Source organism: Chiloscyllium punctatum, chromosome 25 (assembly GCF_047496795.1).
Source record: "Chiloscyllium punctatum isolate Juve2018m chromosome 25, sChiPun1.3, whole genome shotgun sequence".
In the NCBI taxonomy this organism is placed as follows: domain Eukaryota; kingdom Metazoa; phylum Chordata; class Chondrichthyes; order Orectolobiformes; family Hemiscylliidae; genus Chiloscyllium; species Chiloscyllium punctatum.
Window position 1 is genome coordinate 20,146,302 of NC_092763.1, and position 16,567 is coordinate 20,162,868.

The 16,567-nt window shown below is 44.7% G+C and overlaps 1 protein-coding gene across 2 annotated transcripts in view; it reads left to right on the top strand.

The window, feature by feature from the left end:
- The first annotated feature begins 1,450 nt into the window (after positions 1-1,450).
- Positions 1,451-16,567, top strand: part of pls3 (plastin 3 (T isoform)) — a 118,356-nt gene continuing 103,239 nt past the window's right edge. The window contains exon 1 of one of the 2 annotated variants that reach the window (XM_072594779.1): positions 1,451-1,578. The gene's annotated coding sequence lies outside the window, so the exon portion shown is untranslated. Of the gene's footprint in view, positions 1,583-16,567 lie in introns of both variants that reach the window. The other variant, XM_072594782.1, reaches the window with a different exon arrangement.

Genomic DNA, 16,567 nt, shown 5'->3' on the forward strand with positions numbered 1-16,567 from the left:
GTAACATCCTGCTGGAGGTAGTGGAAATGGCAGCTCATGATCCTTTGGATGTGGATGTTGGTGGGATGGTAAGTGAGGACTAGGGGGACCCTGTCTGTTTTGTGGGAGGGAAGAGATGCCGTGAGGCTGAAGTGAGGCAGATGGCTCAGACATGGCCAAGGGCCTTGTCAATCACAGAAATGGGGAATCCTTTGCTGAGGATCCCCTGAAGAAGGAAGGCATCATCAGAACAGATGTGACAAAGATGGAGAAACTGGGAGATTGAGATGGAGTCCTTACAGGAATTGGGGTGTGAGGATATATAGACCAGGTAACTGTGGGAGTTTGTTGATCTATTTGGTTTATTGTCTCCAGGCTAAGCTGGTGTTGCCTTAGTAAGAAATGAAAAAAAAGTGGCTATCATGGGAAGACAGTGGTCTCACCACCCCCACAGTGTTTCCTAATATGCTCACTTTCCCCTACCTTCCCCCCACCCTGACTTGCTATTCTCCTTCTAATCTACTGCCCACCAAAACCTGCCCCTCTCTCATCCCTCCTCCCAAACCTGCCCAACTCCCCATACCCTTAACCTGCCTTCTATTTCCCCTCCAACCCCAACCTGCTTTCCATATTCCTCCACCCCAACTTGCCTTCTATCTTCCCCAATACTATCTCAAACTGCCCTTTCTCTCTCCATGCCAACCCAGACACCACTCTCCCACAAACCTACCCTTTCTCTCTTGCCCAATTTGTCCCCTTCAACTCACACGCTCTCTCCCCATCCCCAAATTGCCTGTCCCAACCTGTCCCCTCTCTACCCTCCCACTGCCCTTTTTCCCTATTACCTTTTGTCTCCCCCAAACCTGCCCTCTCTGACCTCCCCACTAACACACCCCACTCTACCACCACTTGCCCGTTCCCATTTGCCTTCCCATTCCTACCTCCCAGTTCCCCCCTCTCCCTCCGAACACCCCTGTCTATATCCCAATTCCCCCTCACCCCACTTCCTCCCTCCCCCACTCTCCTTCCCCACCACTTACCCCTCCCCCTGCCCCATTTACCCTCTCTCCCCCACTGATCCCTCTTTTCCCCATCTCTCCCCCCACTATTCCCCATCTCTCCCCCCACTTTCCCCCATCTCTCCCCCCACTATTCCCCATCTCTCCCCCCACTATTCCCCATCTCCCCCTCCACTTTCCCCCTCTTCACCCCACTCCCCACTCCCACTTCCCCCTCACTACCCACTATTCCCTCTCGTCTAGTTGCCCCCCCCCCCAAACCAACCTCATTTATCCCCCGGGGATGGTGGTGGTGGAATGCACTCAGCAGGTAAGCCGCCTAGACCTCTGATGGACAGCCCGGTCGCCAATCAGAGCCTGTGCGCTGCAGGGAGGAGGCGGTACCTGGCCGGCGGCTGGCCAATGGCTGAGGCGGATCCGGGACAGGGGCGTGACCAGCGGTTTGGGGGCGGGGCTTGCACCCCCTCCTCCTGCCCCCGCTGTGGGGAGAGGCTGCCTTGCTCTGGGCGCTGCGCTGTGTCCGCAGCATCAACACTGCTGGTAGGCAGGCAGCACTCAAACACAAGGAGGTACCCCGCAGGTCTGTGAGTAGTTAACCTTCCTTTGTAACCTCTGAGTGAGTGAGGTCTGTCCCTCTGTTGGGGAGAGACTCCCAAAAAGGGACATTAATCCCTAACAAATCCACTGGGATCCAGCCCCCCTCCTGAGGAGAAGCCGTTCTGCAATTCCTTCACTTCAGCCTTACCCGGGAAATGCCAGAACTTGCACAATACTCTGCAAGAGCCTTGAGTCCAGTTTGCTCAGTAAAGTCGAAATTTGTGTGTAAGGCGCCGGTCATCACTATCTTGTCTGCCACGTATAACAGCTAGAAGTGCACTTTTGTTTTTGGGGACTGAGGAACAAAACATTCTGACTTTCAAACTTGTTGAAAAACAGAACTGTGCGTTGGGCAAGAAGTTGGAACAGGAATCTTCGCTCAGACTTGGGCTCCATTGATTCGTTCTTTCCCCTCCCATCCTGGTCTGTTTGTCTTTTAAAGAGAACAAGGACTCTTGCATATTTTATTTAAGAAGTGCTTTCATCAATAGTTTTTTTTTACACTCTCATTGGGGAAATTGGAAGGCAGTGCCTTCTACACCTTTTGTTTTAAGACTGGTTTGCTTTTCCTGCAGCGTAATTATTGGGCATTTAAATGTTAAGCTCGTGATTACAGAGGAAATGGTTGAGATTCCTCTGTTGCTTGATTTTTCAACTACCAGTTCAAAGCCATTAGACACAGCACAAGGGGAGCTGAGGGCTGGCATTTGCCTGACAGTGGGGTGTGGGGGATGTTTTGTGTGGAATTAAAGCCACCCTTTCCAGATAAATAAATGGTTTATTAGTAGATCGTATTATTTGATTTTGAGACAAAATGAGGTAGACCAGATCATTACTCAGCTTGTTAAACAACACTGTTTTTGAATGTTATAGCCACTGATGCAAATGTGTTCTCCTCAGAATTCAGAAGAGCTGCTGTGCTTAGAGAATTGTTTAAAGATAATTTGAAGTAGCACCTTTATTGTATCCGTCTGTCTGATTTTCCTTCTTAAATTGCTACTGCCTAAATTGCTGTTGGTGTTTTGCAATGGGATATTTTGTTTGAGAGTACCCATGTGGAGTTTTAGGTTATGACGTAGAGTCAGAGATGTACAGCACAGAAACAGACCCTTTGGTCCAACACTTCTACGCCAACCGTATATCCTAAAATAATCTAGCCCCATTTGTCAGATTTTGGCCCATAACCCTCTTTAAACCCTTCTTATTCATATACCATCCAGATGCCTTTTAATTGTGCCAGCCTCCACCACTTCCTCTGGCAGCTCATTCCATACATGCACCACCCTCTGTGTGAACAGTTGCCCCCTTTTGTATCTTTTCTCTTCACCTTAAATCTATTCCCTTTAGTTTTGGACTCTCCTACCCTGGGAAGAAGACCTTGCTTATTTACCTTATCCATGCCCCTTATTTTATAAACCTCTATAAGATCACCCCTCAGCCTCCAATGCTCCAGGGAAAATAGCCTCAGTCTAGTCATCCTCTCCCTATAGCTCAAACCCTCCAACCCTGGCAAGGTCCTTTAAATCTTTTCAGATTTAACAACATCTTTCACACAGCAGAGAGACCAGAATTGAATGCGGTATTCCAAAAGTGGCCTAACCAATGTCCTGTACAGCCTCAACATGACCTCCCAACCCCTATACTCAATACATTGATGCTGCCAGTAGGAATGGATATGTCAGGACAGGAGTTCAGTGTGTGGGTGATATGTTGACCACAGACCCCATTTGAGCTGTTTCCACTGGTGGAGCACATGGTCACACCTTCTCTGAGCCATCCTCAACCAACTGAGGGTTGTTCAATCTGAGCTAGGAAAGGGTTAAGCAGGTGACTTTTGCATTGGTGATTGTAAGAGACTTGTTGATTTTCACCTATTGTAGGGCTTAAGCATATGATTCAGTGTAACGTTTGAGTACTGTGAGCATCATATTACCAGAGATGCTGTGCTTTGGGTGCAATATTAAACTGAGGTTCTGTCTGTTGATGAATCATATGCGGTAATGATGCATTTAAACAGAAAATTTGAGTTCCCTGGTTAACATTCCTTCCTGAATCACGGCTCCCAAACTAGCTGGTTGACCAACCATTTTTTTGTGGGACCTTGCATAAGATTGCCAGCTGTAGTTGAACATAACCTGGTAAATTTCTGTCACACGACTGCCTGTTTGTAATTTGACCATTCACACCGATGCTGTGTGAATTTACAAATAAATTAGGTCATTCGTCACCTAATTGGCATGACTCACAGACAAGCTTCATCCATTGTTTTACCCCATGTCCAGTAACTGTGATCCACAAATGAAAGTGTTCAAAGGGAGAGAAAGATAATCATTTATTTTAAAACCGTAATATTTCCTTGCTGCAATCTCCAGAAAATTAACTCTAAAGTCCTGTAAAAATTTGAGGTAAAAGCTGTTTCTAAAATCAAAGGTTATGTGATTTGTTGCCACAAGGCAGGTTGGTTAGTAAATTAGAAATGTTTGTGATTGGATCCTTGGCAGCATGGGTAAAATATTTGGGTAAAAGATAGGAACGAGAGGGTACATATAGATGGAGAAAGTGAGGACTGCAGATACTGGAGGTCAGACGTGAAAATGTGTTGCTGGAAAAGTGCAGCAGGTCAGGCAGCATCCAAGGAGCAGGAGAATCGACGTTTCGGGCATGAGCCCTTCTTCAGGAATGAGGAAAGTGTGCTAAGCAGGCTAAGATAAAAGGTAGGGGGAGGGGCATTGGAAATGTGATAGGTGGAAGGAGGTTAAGGTGAGGGTGATAGCCCGGAGTGGGGGTGGGGGCAGAGAGGTCAGGAAGAAGATTGTAGGTTAGGAAGGTGGTACTGAGTTCAAGGGTTGGGACTGAGATAAGGTGGGGGGAGGGGAAATGAGGAAACTGGAGAAATCTGAGTTCATCCCTTGTGGTTGGAGGGTTCCTAGGTGGAAGATGAGGTGCTCTTCCTCCAGCCGTCGTGTTGCTATGGTCTGGCGATGGAGGAGTCCAAGGACCTGCATGTCCTTGGTGGAGTGGGAGGGGGAGTTGAAGTGTTGAGCCACGGGGTGGTTGGGTTGGTTGGTGCGGGTGTCCCAGAGGTGTTCTCTGAAACGTGCATATAGATGGGCATTTCTCAGATTTGATGAGTTGAAAATAGTGTTTCCCAGGGATTGGTGTTGGACCTTTTGCTTTTTCTGATTTACATTATTGATTTGGCAACAGGTCTCAAAGGCAAAATCTCTAAATTAGCAGGTTATATACTAAGCTAGGGCGAATAGAGAATTGTGAGGGTGAGTGCTGAGCACCTTCAGAGGCACATTGACGAGTCAGCCAAACGTGCAGACACTTGGCAGATGAACTTCCATGCAGAGAAGGGTGAGGTAATACATTTTGGTAGGAGAAACAATCCAGGCTCAATGGTACAACTGGGGGGGGGGGGGGTGTGGTGGGGAGGGGAGTACAAGAGCAAATAGACTTCAGGGTTCATATGCATGGCCAGGCAAAGTTATGAAGCAGTTTTTATATGATTCTTGGGTTTATAAATAGATGCCTAGTGTATAAAAAGCAAGAAGTGAGGCTACACCTCTACAAATCATTGGTCTGATCATATTTTAGAGTGTTGTGTTCAATTCTGCGCACCTTTTTTATTGAAGGAAGAGAGTTAAATCCCTGGAGATGGTGCAAATAAGATTTACTGGAATGATTCCAGGCAAGATTAGAGAGATTGGGCTTATTCTCCTTGGAGCAGAGAAGATTAAGAGGTGACTTTATTGAGATGTTCAAAATTATGAACAAATTTGACAGGGTAAAAGACGGATATTCTGTTTCCACTGGTTGGTATGTCAGTAAGTGTGGGGGTTCACAATTTCAAGAGTGGTCAGCAAGAGTGAGTGAGGAGGAATGTCTTTACTCAGTTGTTAGGATTAGGAATGTGCTGCCTGGGAGAGTGGTAGAGACACATTACATAGAAGACTTCAAACAAGAGCTAGACATATCTGTGAGCGATGAATTCAGAGGGCTGTGGAGATGGGACTGGAGAGTGGGATTGGCTGGGTAGCTAATTTGGGAACTGGTACTGATGCAAAATTCTGTACTGTAAAATTCTGCGATTTGATTTTTTTTAAAAAAATCTGGAAAGTCGTTTGATCATCTTGTTTAAGATCAGTGTGATGGTGGAAAATACAATGGTTTTTCAGTGTAAGATATTATTTTAAAATGTTCTTGAATAATTGTATTCTTGCAGCCAACAAGTGATCTTGTCTTCTGTTTGGCTTAATCAAAGGTTTAACAGCAGCAGCTTGTGTTTTATCCATTTGCTGAGCAATATGTCCACAAGATGCTGCAGGAGGTGGGGTTTAGACCTCCATAGGATTTAGGAGAGATGGGTTGGACTCAGTGCTGTGAGAGGGAAGTGACTGAGATCTGGACAAGCTGGGGTAATGGCAAGAAGCTTTCGAGAGTTTGAAAGTGTTTAACTGTGGAAGGGTTGGGTACAGATGGAGTGGGTGTTGTGGAAGGGGACATTTAATGTCAAAGTGAAGGGCAAAGCTTAAGCAGAATGGCATTCAGGACCCCAAGTGGGATGAAATTCCAGGATAGTAATGACTGTGGAGTAGTTGGCACAAACTTGCAGCAGTCGTATTCCTGCAGGCCCTCTAACGGAGAGGGTCACCTTAATTTTCAAGGTGCGAAATGAGGCCACAGTGAGGATCCATTTGGGAAGCAATGGTCATTGTCATAGAGTCATACGGCTTAAAAAAACGACCCTTCAGTTCAACTCGTCCACGTCAACCATGTTCCTGAACTAAACTAGTCCTACTTGTCTGTGCTTGGCCCGTATTCCTTCAAACATTTCTTATTCAGGAAATTATCCAACTGTCTAAACATTCTGACAGACTGTGTACCTGCATGCACCAATTTCTCGGGAAGTTCATTTCACATGTGAACCACTCTCTTTTTAAACAAAAATGTTGCTCATGTCCTTTTAAAGTATTTCTCTTTTCACCTTCAAAATGTGTCCCCTGGTTTTGAAATCCCCCATCCTGTATGTGTGTGGTGGGTGGGGATGGTGGGGGGGAGGAGGAGGAGGAGAGCCTTGTCATGAGTGTCCAACTGTAGTGATCCAAAGTTAGTTCAGGCCTCTCACAGCACTGAGTCCAACCCATCTCTCCCAAGTATCAGTGATGGAGGAGGATGGATTCAGTGGTAAGTGCACAAAGATTTTGTTTCGGCAGCTGCACTACCTGATGTTTATTTGGAGGATATTGTAGCTCATTCCTGACTGATGATCATGTGGGCTTTCTGATAACGCTGCTCTGATCTTGTGGGTGAATTGAGTTGCTGAGTCTCTACTCTTAGATACAGTCTGCAAATAATATGTAAACTGGATGGAATTGGGATTGAAGGTGCAGAGTGTCTAGCCACTGTAAAACTAGAGCAAATAATGCAAACATTAGTGACTAATTCCAGAATCTAGGATGCTGAACAGTTTGATGTGGGTACAATGTGCTTATTATTGAAGCTGCTCTGTACTTATGGATTTGGTTGAGCAACCATGAACAGTTTTAGGAAGTGGAGGGGGCCAGAGTTGAATTTTAGGGACACTCCAACCCCCACTGGCTGATTGAAGCCATTGCAAACGTAGTTTTTATGTTGGGCTGCATTGAGCTCAGAAAACTGTGAGGCTGTGCCTTGGAGATGAACCACTGACAAAGCCTGCATGGGTGTGGCTAACTGTTGTGGGTTTTGCCTTGTAATTCCAGTCACAAAGCAGGTTTCAAGGTGTGAAAGTGTTTTTGATAATTCACTTTTTGCACTGGCAGGGGAAATAATGGGGGCGTTAGAAATGACCTATTACTTACCTCCGTCGAATACACACCTTTGGTGGATGCCTGCATCATTATTTGTGAAATCTGTGGCCCTGGCACATTCCACCCTTTTATCGTTGCATCATATGATAAGCTTTAAATGAAATATGTAGTTAGGGCTCAATAACAGGTCTCAACCATTTTACTTCTCAGTTCAACGTCATTGCAGACTGGTTTTCTAAGTTAGCACATGCACCTCCTCCCTGTTTGGGCTTCATCCATCGCATGTAAGTTTTGTTTTTTAAAATGCCAAGAAAGTCTCTTTCAAATGTAGTCAGCATTCTAATATAGGGAAGTTCAGCATTCATTTATCTCTCCACCCTGGAGGCTTCCTGCCTCCATTCCTGATGAAAGGCTTTTGCCTGAAACGTCGATTTTCCTGCTTCTCGAATGCTACCTGACCTGTTGTGCTTTTCCAGCACCATTCTGATCTAAACTCTGGTTTCCAGCATCTGCAATCCTCACTTTTTTTGCCTAAGTTCAGCATTCGTTCACAGTAGGCTCCCAGAGGCAACAAAGAAGTAAATCGCCAAATGATTGTTCTGCACATATTGTTTGAGGAACAAATGTTTGGCAAGACTTCCCTACCGTTCTTTGAATAGGCAGTTTATTACTTCTCCTTAGCTTCAGCAATGGAATCTTTGCATACACTCTAAGGTGGAGGATTTCTTTCACACCTCATTCCGACGGTGGGCCCTTCAAGGAGGGAGCACAGCCTTTTCAGTGCTGAACCGGAGAGCCAGCCTAAATTATGGCCCAGAATTTGTGATGACCTGACTGCTGTAACAGCGTCGGTGGAAGTTGCAGACAGGAATCTCGTGGAATCCTCCTCGTAGCAGATCCTGAAGGAAGTGGTTGGGAAATGAGGCTGGGCGTTTCCTCTACCCTGCTCTCACTGTCCCCTCCCCCACCCACCCCCAATCCTTACCCAATCAGTGCACCCGACAGCCCCTCCCTCCCTAACCAAGCAGATCTGAGTTCTCCCACCCAGCTCAAACACTGCATCACTTCTCTAGATCCCTTGTCTCCTTGTTTGGCAAGTTAACCCTTTTTCTTTGTCATCCTATCCCTGGCACCTTTCTCCCTGCTTGCCTGGTCCCCTACCCACTGCCCACCTGGCATAGTACTACCTCCATTCCTAGCACTCTACCCTCCCAGCACCCTAATATCATGCTGATATACTTAAGGGTTTGGCAGCAGCTGTCAAAGTGGTTACAGGGCTCACGGCATTTCAGAATATGGCAGCTGACTGCCTTGAAAAGTGAGCGAGTCATAGAATCCCTACAGCCTGGAAGCAGGTCACACTGACCCACCAAAGAGCATCCCACCCATCTCCAGCCCCCCCCCTTACAATATCCCTGTAACTCAGCATTCACCATGGCTAATCCACAGAGTCTGCACACTCCTGGACATGGACAACTTTAGCATGGCGAATCCACCTAAACTGCACAGCTTTGGACTGTAGGAGGAACCCAGAACACCTGGGGGAAACCCACTCGGACACTGGGAGAATAGAACTAGGAGGAAGTGAGCTCTGCAGATGCTGGAGGTCAGAGTCAAGAATGTGGTGCTGGAAAAGCACAGCCAGTCAAGGCAGCATCCAAGGACCAGGAGAGTCGCGATTTCGGGCATAAGCCCTTTAAATTTTCTTGATGAAGGGCTTATGCCCAAAATGTCGATTTCCCCTGCTCCCTGGATGCTGCCTGACCTGCTGTTCTTTTCTAGCACCACGCTCTCAATGGGAAGAAAAGGGTTTACACACGTTCAGTCGCCTGAGTGTGGAATCAAACCCGGGTCTTTGGTGCTGTGAGGCAATAGTGTTAGCCACTGACCCACTGGGTAGTATGCTTTTCCCTAACAGTTCCATGATACAAAACGATGATGAGAATGGAAGTACAGCACCACATTTCTGGAGGTGCCTGATTGGAATCTCCTGTCAGAAATGCAGAGCGCTCTCATAGAATCCCTACAATGTGGAAACAAGCCATTTGGCCCAACAAATCCACACCGATCCTTTGAAGGATATCCCACTCGGACCCATTCTCCGACCCTATTGCTCTAGGTTTTCCCCTGACAAATGCACCTAACCTACACATCCCTGAACACTATTGGCAATTTAACTTGGCCAATCCACCTGACCTGCACATCTCTTGGACTGTGGGAGGAAACTGGAGCAAACCCACACAGACATAGAGAGACTGTGCAAACTCCACATAGACAGTCACCGAAGGCAGGAATCAAATCAAGGACCCTGCTGCTGTGAAGGAGCAGTGCTAACCACTGAGCTACCATGCTTTCTCCTTTCTTGCTTAAAAGTAAAGGGATGGATTACCACTTCTTAGAAAATGCAGCCCTATATAATCCACTGATGTGGGTGTTCAACCCACAACCACCTTGCTCTTACAAGCGAAAGTGCTACAACAAAGCCCTACACCGTGTAATTTTTCCTGATTTGGAACACCAAAGTGTCCAGTTTTCCATACAGTGCAAACTATCCAAAGTTTAATGTTAATTATTGTGCTAAGCACTGAAGACTTGGGGTCATGACCTCACGGGTTGTGAATGTTCTCCTAATGTAAATTTGTTTTCAGATAATCTTAGAACTCAGCCACTCGCTTTGTCCAGTGTGCTCATGTGAACTGATTTAATCATTACTCTAAGTTAGGGATGGGGAAGTAAATGCTGATACAATCAGGGACACATGCATCCTATGAGTGAATAAAACAAAATATATGTTGGTTGGCTCCAATTTGTTTGAAAAAACCTTCCTTTACTGTATTGATTTAATTTCAAATTAAATATGTACAATTGGATCTGGAGCGTTGTTCTACAGCGCTGGTTAATGAATTAGATGCTCTGTGCTAGGCTGACTGAAATTCCACGTTCTACTTATTCTGAATTGTTGGGAGGAGCTGTATTGCATTCCATAGGCTCTGGTGCATTTGGTGTTTTCTGGTTTTCTGAAACATCAGGATGGGCCTGTTTATATGGGGTGCTGTACACCACTGTTCCCTGTCCCCACGAAATATCAAAGCGATCTGTCATCTTGCCCTTTGTTTACCTAATGATAGTCCTGCTAATTAAACTCATTTACTTTGGATTGTGCAAATGGAAAACCTCAACTCTCAAAAGTATTAAAGTTATGCCTAACTTGCTCGTTTCTGGCTGCAAGACAGTTTCACAATTTCGATACATAGCTCAGCATCATGTCCATTTACTGCCTGGTACAGTACAAGTACTTTCTGAAGCTTGCTGCTCTGATTTTTATGTGAGTTGCACTTCCAGTTGACTAGTTTAGCTACTATGTTGGAGAGGGGGATGAAAGGGGACCTTTGTTTAAATGTATGTGGCAGTTAATCTGTAACTCTATACACTACATTTCCTTTAGTTTGCTGCTCAAGCAGTGCACTTCAAGCAGGACTGTTTCTAAGAAGTAACGATCTCTCTATCATCATCCAATTAGGCTGCAAATTATATGTGTAATGTCCAGTATATGTTAAGTAAAATGTATAAATTATGCATGTTTGACTGACTGTGTGTCCTGGCTGTATTTAAAATTTTAAACCTGCAGTTTTCAGTCGTGACTAATACTTTGTTCAGGCTACACCCTACTCAATTTTCTAGGATGTCTTAAGAGTAGGTGTGCCAGTGTTCAGACAGTGAACAAACAGGAGTGCGTTTTCATTCTGTGCTGCTTGTTTGAAAAACCTGTTGAGGTGCTTCATGAGCAGAGGGGAATCAAAACAAAAAATGGGCACAGGGTTAATTGGAGAGATTCAAGGGGGAGTAATGTAGTTGTGGAAGATCTTCTTCAATAGGACCTTAAGAGGTGAGAGTGATGTGATGTCTTGATGAATAAAGTGAGGGGAGATCAAAGTCAGAGTAGAGTTCTAGATATTGCCCTTTTGAGGAAGTTGCTGAGATGGGCAAGGTTGAGATCATGAAGGGCTGGAATGGGCATTCAAAATGTTAAATTGAGGGCAGCGTTTTGGATGTACAGGAATGAGTGATGAATGAGGGGAATCTGCTGCGGGAGAAGATATAGACTGCAGAACTTGGCAATACGTTGAAGTTGAGTGGAAGGATGGGAAGGCTGGCCTGTACAGGGCAGGAATGTTTGAGTCATGAGGTGACCAGGAATGAGCAGTTGATTTTACTGTGGTATTAGTGATGAAGAGGAAATGGATGAGTCACTCGACATCAGGTCAAATTGAACATTGAGGTTGCAAGCTGCTATATATAGAATTCTGAGTGATTTGAACAGTCCACTGGGTTCTACAATGTGGTATGGCACACTGGTCTCCTAAAGCTGTCCAGAGGGCTTCCAATCTGGGTCAGGGTAATTGTTGGAAGAGACCTTCACAGCAGACGATGTTGAGTCCACCTTGGGTGAGGGAGAAGCACAGGGTAAAGATCGGCTACGTGATAACCCCAGTGCTGTTCAACATGTGGCTGTCAATGGCCACATCTCTTAAATTCATCTACAATAATGACGTGTGTGCGCTGAAGATCCATGCTTCCACATTCTGGACATTATGAAGTTGACAGATGACTGCACCAAAGGGTGTCTTACATTGAATCTCTTGACAGAAGTGCCTCCGCAAAGCCAGTGCCAAAAGAGATTTACGTATCTACATAGATGTCTAGAGATTGCAGTATGATCCCAACCCAGCATGCTCAAGGGTGACTCTGGATAGGACTCTTTCCTTCTGGGAAACATCTGAAAAAACAGCATTAAAGGTCACAATCAGAAACCATCTTGCTGGATGTATGGAGGCACTGCTGCCACCATCATAGCTGGACCTCAGCAATCGTCCGATTGTACTCTTCAACCAAGTATTTTGTACTCGTCTTGAAAAGGTCATGCCACGCACACATTTGGTTGACGTTCATCTGAACGCAACAGTGTACATCATAACTGGAACTTTCTACTCAACACCTGGCTTCCTGCCTCCTAACATCGCATTCATCAGCTGACAAAATCCCACAATCTGGCAGAAGTCATCGTGCTGCACTTCACTTGCCTGCTCCATAATGACACATTCAATTCACCTACTGCCCACCATCCATCTCAGAGGCCCAATATGGAACAAGCTTCCTGAGTAACATTTACCAGCAAAACATCTTTTGGACAAGGAATAGGAACCATAGGAAGTCACTAACGAGCTCCTTGTGAGAAATGCCATTTGAAATGGCCAGCTTTGATCTACTTTGGAAAGAGTGGTCCTTGCTGAATAGGCTCAGGATTAGCCATTACTGAGGCCACATTAGAAATAATCTGGAATTGGTTTGTAACCAATCTGGTTGGAGATATCATAACAGATGTCTGGAGCAGGTATGCATTACCACTGCACTACAATAACTCAACAAACTCTGTAGGAACTTGTGGACTTTCACGAACTGTGCTGCATGTTATGGAGGAGTGCCCCTGATGCAAGCTAATAATCTTAAACTCAGTAAGTGGGATTGCCTGGTTCTGGGGATCTGCAAGCACTAAACAGTGGACTCCAGATGGCTGCATCCTGGTTTGTGCGGTAGATATGGTACAGTGGTCACGTCCCTACCTCTACACCAGGAGGCTGCAGTTCAAGTCCCACCTGCTCCAGCAGTGTGTAATTGCATCTGACCAGGTTGACTTATCAATAGAGATATCTAATCAAATGATGACATTTCTTTGGTTCTTTGTGTAAAAATAAAAGTTGCCCAGTTCTTGTGTTGTACGGTTGAGAAGGTTCCTGGTCTGGACACCCCCTAACTCTTGCAGACTTGGCTGACCCTAGCTGTGACCACAAGAACTGAAAAGGATTAGGAGTACACCATTTGCTCTGTTGAGCTTGCTCAGCCGTTTAATACGATCATGGCTGATCTAGTTCCACCTCCCGTCCAGCTCTCCAGATCCGCTGATTTGCTGAGTGACTAAAAATCTGCCTGTCCCAGTCTGAAAGGCATTCTGTGACCGCATTTGTTGGTCTTGCCATACCTGGTTGTTAGGGGCCGGGAAGGCCGGAGACTTTCCTGTCCTTGTGGGCGATAATTGTTTTGCCACTGTTGGAGGATATGATCAGCTTCAACTGTGACAACTCTGGTTAACAAAGGACGTGACCTTGCAAAGCCCCAGAGCACTTGACAAGCAAAGCTGTACTTTAGGACGATGACCGTTCAAATGTGGACAGTTGTGGCCGCCAATCTTTATACAGTAAGATCTCACAAGCAGTAAATGACCAGATAATCAGTTTAGCTAATGTTGGCTGAGTGGCAGGCATTGACTGGGGAGGGAGAGCCCAGACCCTTGTTTTACTTGGAATTGAACTGTACAACATTATAAGGTCCACCTGAGAGGACAGACAGAACTGTGGTTTGATATTGCATCTGGAAGATTCCACCTCTGAGGAGTGTGGCTCTCCCTCAGTACTGCACTGTGGTATTAAATTATGTTTTGTGCTTGAATCTATAAATGGGGACTTGACTCACATCCTGCTGATTCATACAAGTGACTACAATCACTGAGTCACATCCAACACCTAAGTGGAGCAAATTGTCCTAAAAATAATTGTATGAACAATTGAACAAAAAAGTACTCTTCGAAAACTGGACAGTACCTTTCTCTGGTTTAATGTGCCACTGGTACATTTTAGAAACATTTTGTATCAGGTTTAGCTTGGAAAAAGATTCTGACAGTAGTATTTTAAAAAAAAATTGACAGAATTGATGAACTCTCTGCAATCTCTTAAGGCAGATCTACTTCACTGCTCTTGCAATCGCCTGTTTGAATCGATGGTGATGTCTGTGTGTTTGCTGGGTGCCTCTTCACTCCCAGTCTTCCCCCCACCCCCCCCCCCCCCCCCCCTATTTTCAGCCAGGAAAAATGAGCTGAGCTAAATAGAGTTTTATCTGTGTAGCATCTCTCACCACTTCAAGGTGTTTTGTCTCCTTAGTTAGTGTAGCACCATCCCAGCCATTAGTGAAGATATCACTGCCACAGCTGGATCTAAAATACATGTTCAGAATTTGGTGTATAAAAGAAAAGGAAATATTTGAATTAGTATTGTGCTTTTCACAATCTTGGGACATCGCAAAAAAACATTAACAGTCAGTTATGTACTTTGGAAGATTGATCTCTGCTGTAATGTAGGGATGTATATTCGGCTCTAACAAATTGCACAGCTAATTCGTCTTGGGTATTTGGAGGAAGTCCTGAAGGCATTTATCTTGCAAGAAATTGTTCCTGAGACTAAGAGTATGTCAGGCAATGAGAAATAATTGATTCCCATCATTAGTAAAACAAGTTCTCTCCACTATCTGTTTATTTCCAATATTAAAGGCTTTCATTTCTTTAGGATCACCAGATATTTCAAAATGATTGACAGCTAAATAACTGTTAATCTGGAAATAACTGTGGGAGTTGCTGTGCACAAATTGGTTACTTCACTTCCTACATCCCACTGATCTGGTAATGACTGTAGAATGTATGCAGTAATGTAAATTGAGAGAGAAATATTGGTCCAGACACTAGGTATAGTTGCCCTTCTCCTCCTTTCTGAAAGATTTTGATGGAATGTTTTACATCTATCCTAGTAAGCAAATCAATACATTTAGTATTTCATCCAAACAATGCTCCTTCTGCACACCTCCTGACTGCTGCTCTTGTCCTTTCTATATTCAAATCCACATTGAACTAAAAGCTTCAATATTCATCTCCAAGCTGCAGTTCTCCTCCTATCCAAATCACATCCCTTTACATCAACAGTTTACATAGAGCTTTAATGAGAATGTAATATATGTCAAGGTATGGTGTGGTTTGTCCCTATCACACCGCTGCAAGTATAATCAAAGGAGCAGCCTTGAAAGTAAACTTTGTAATATTTCAGAGGAAGCACTATACAAATAATTTTGCAATTCAGTCTGGGTTTCTTTACCTTGTGGGTTTCTCAAGACAATGCATGAACTGGAGTAGATTTCAACTCTGGTTAAGATCTGAGCCCCACAATTCCAGTCTTCAAGAGCTGTTCATGCCTTGGAACAGCTTCAGCCTTTTGCAGATTATCATCTTGTCTTAATAGAGAGTTCTCAAAGCTTTGTTGATTTGACTAGTGTTGGCAAGTTCTTTCCCATCTCAAGAATGATCTGGATTGGAAAATACAAACAGTTTTTGCTTGTGTAACTAAACAAGGGAGGTAACTTCAGTTGGATTCTCATTTGCAAGTGCTTTGATGCAAAATGCTACTTTTTAAGACTGCTGTTGACTTAGTGGTAACAGCAAAATTTACTTTTTGTAATCACATGACCTTTTTGACCTGGAAGCTCTACAGGAGAAAAAAAAAGTAATTATTTGAAAATATCCAGTAAATCTGTTAATAGTTTAAAGACCTTTCAGATATTGTTTTGAATTTAGGTGCATTGTAATTTCCATTGAATTGTAAGAAATGCTGATCTCTGTGACCTGATTTACTCTTGACCTGGAAGCTGTACCGAAAGGAAATGAACTGTGGGTTGGCAAGCACTGACAGTGTAATATGTGTCAAGACTTGGTGTGGCTTATCCCTGTCACACCACTGCAAGTATAATCAAAGGATCTGTCTTGAAACTAAACTGAAATATTTCAGAGGCTGACACAGGGGAGCTACAAGGTGATGAGTTGGAGGGTAAAGATAATCAGTGCACAGATGTCAATACAAAAATGAAAGAGGCAGAAAGACGTACAGAGAATTATTGAAGGTGAAACTCACTTGCAGTAATTGTCCCCATGAAACTCTGAAAGCTGTTGTCAGGCCAACACAATGGCTCAGTGGTTAGCACTGCTGCCTCACAGCCAGGGACTCTGGTTCGATTCCAGTTTCGGCCGACTGTGTGGAGTTTGCACATTCTCCTGTGTCTGGACTGTGGGATGAAACCAGAGCAAACCCGCACAGAGATGTGCAGGTCAGGTGAATTGGCCACGCTAAATTGCCCATAGTGTTCAGGGCTGTGTGGGTTAGGTGCATTAGTGAGGGGAATGTAGAGGGGTAGGGGAATGGGTCTGGATGGGATACTCTTTGGAGGGTTGGGGTGGACTTGTTGGGTCAAATGGCCTGTTTCCACGCTGTAGGGATTCTGTGACCCATGATGAACCTGCATGGTTAA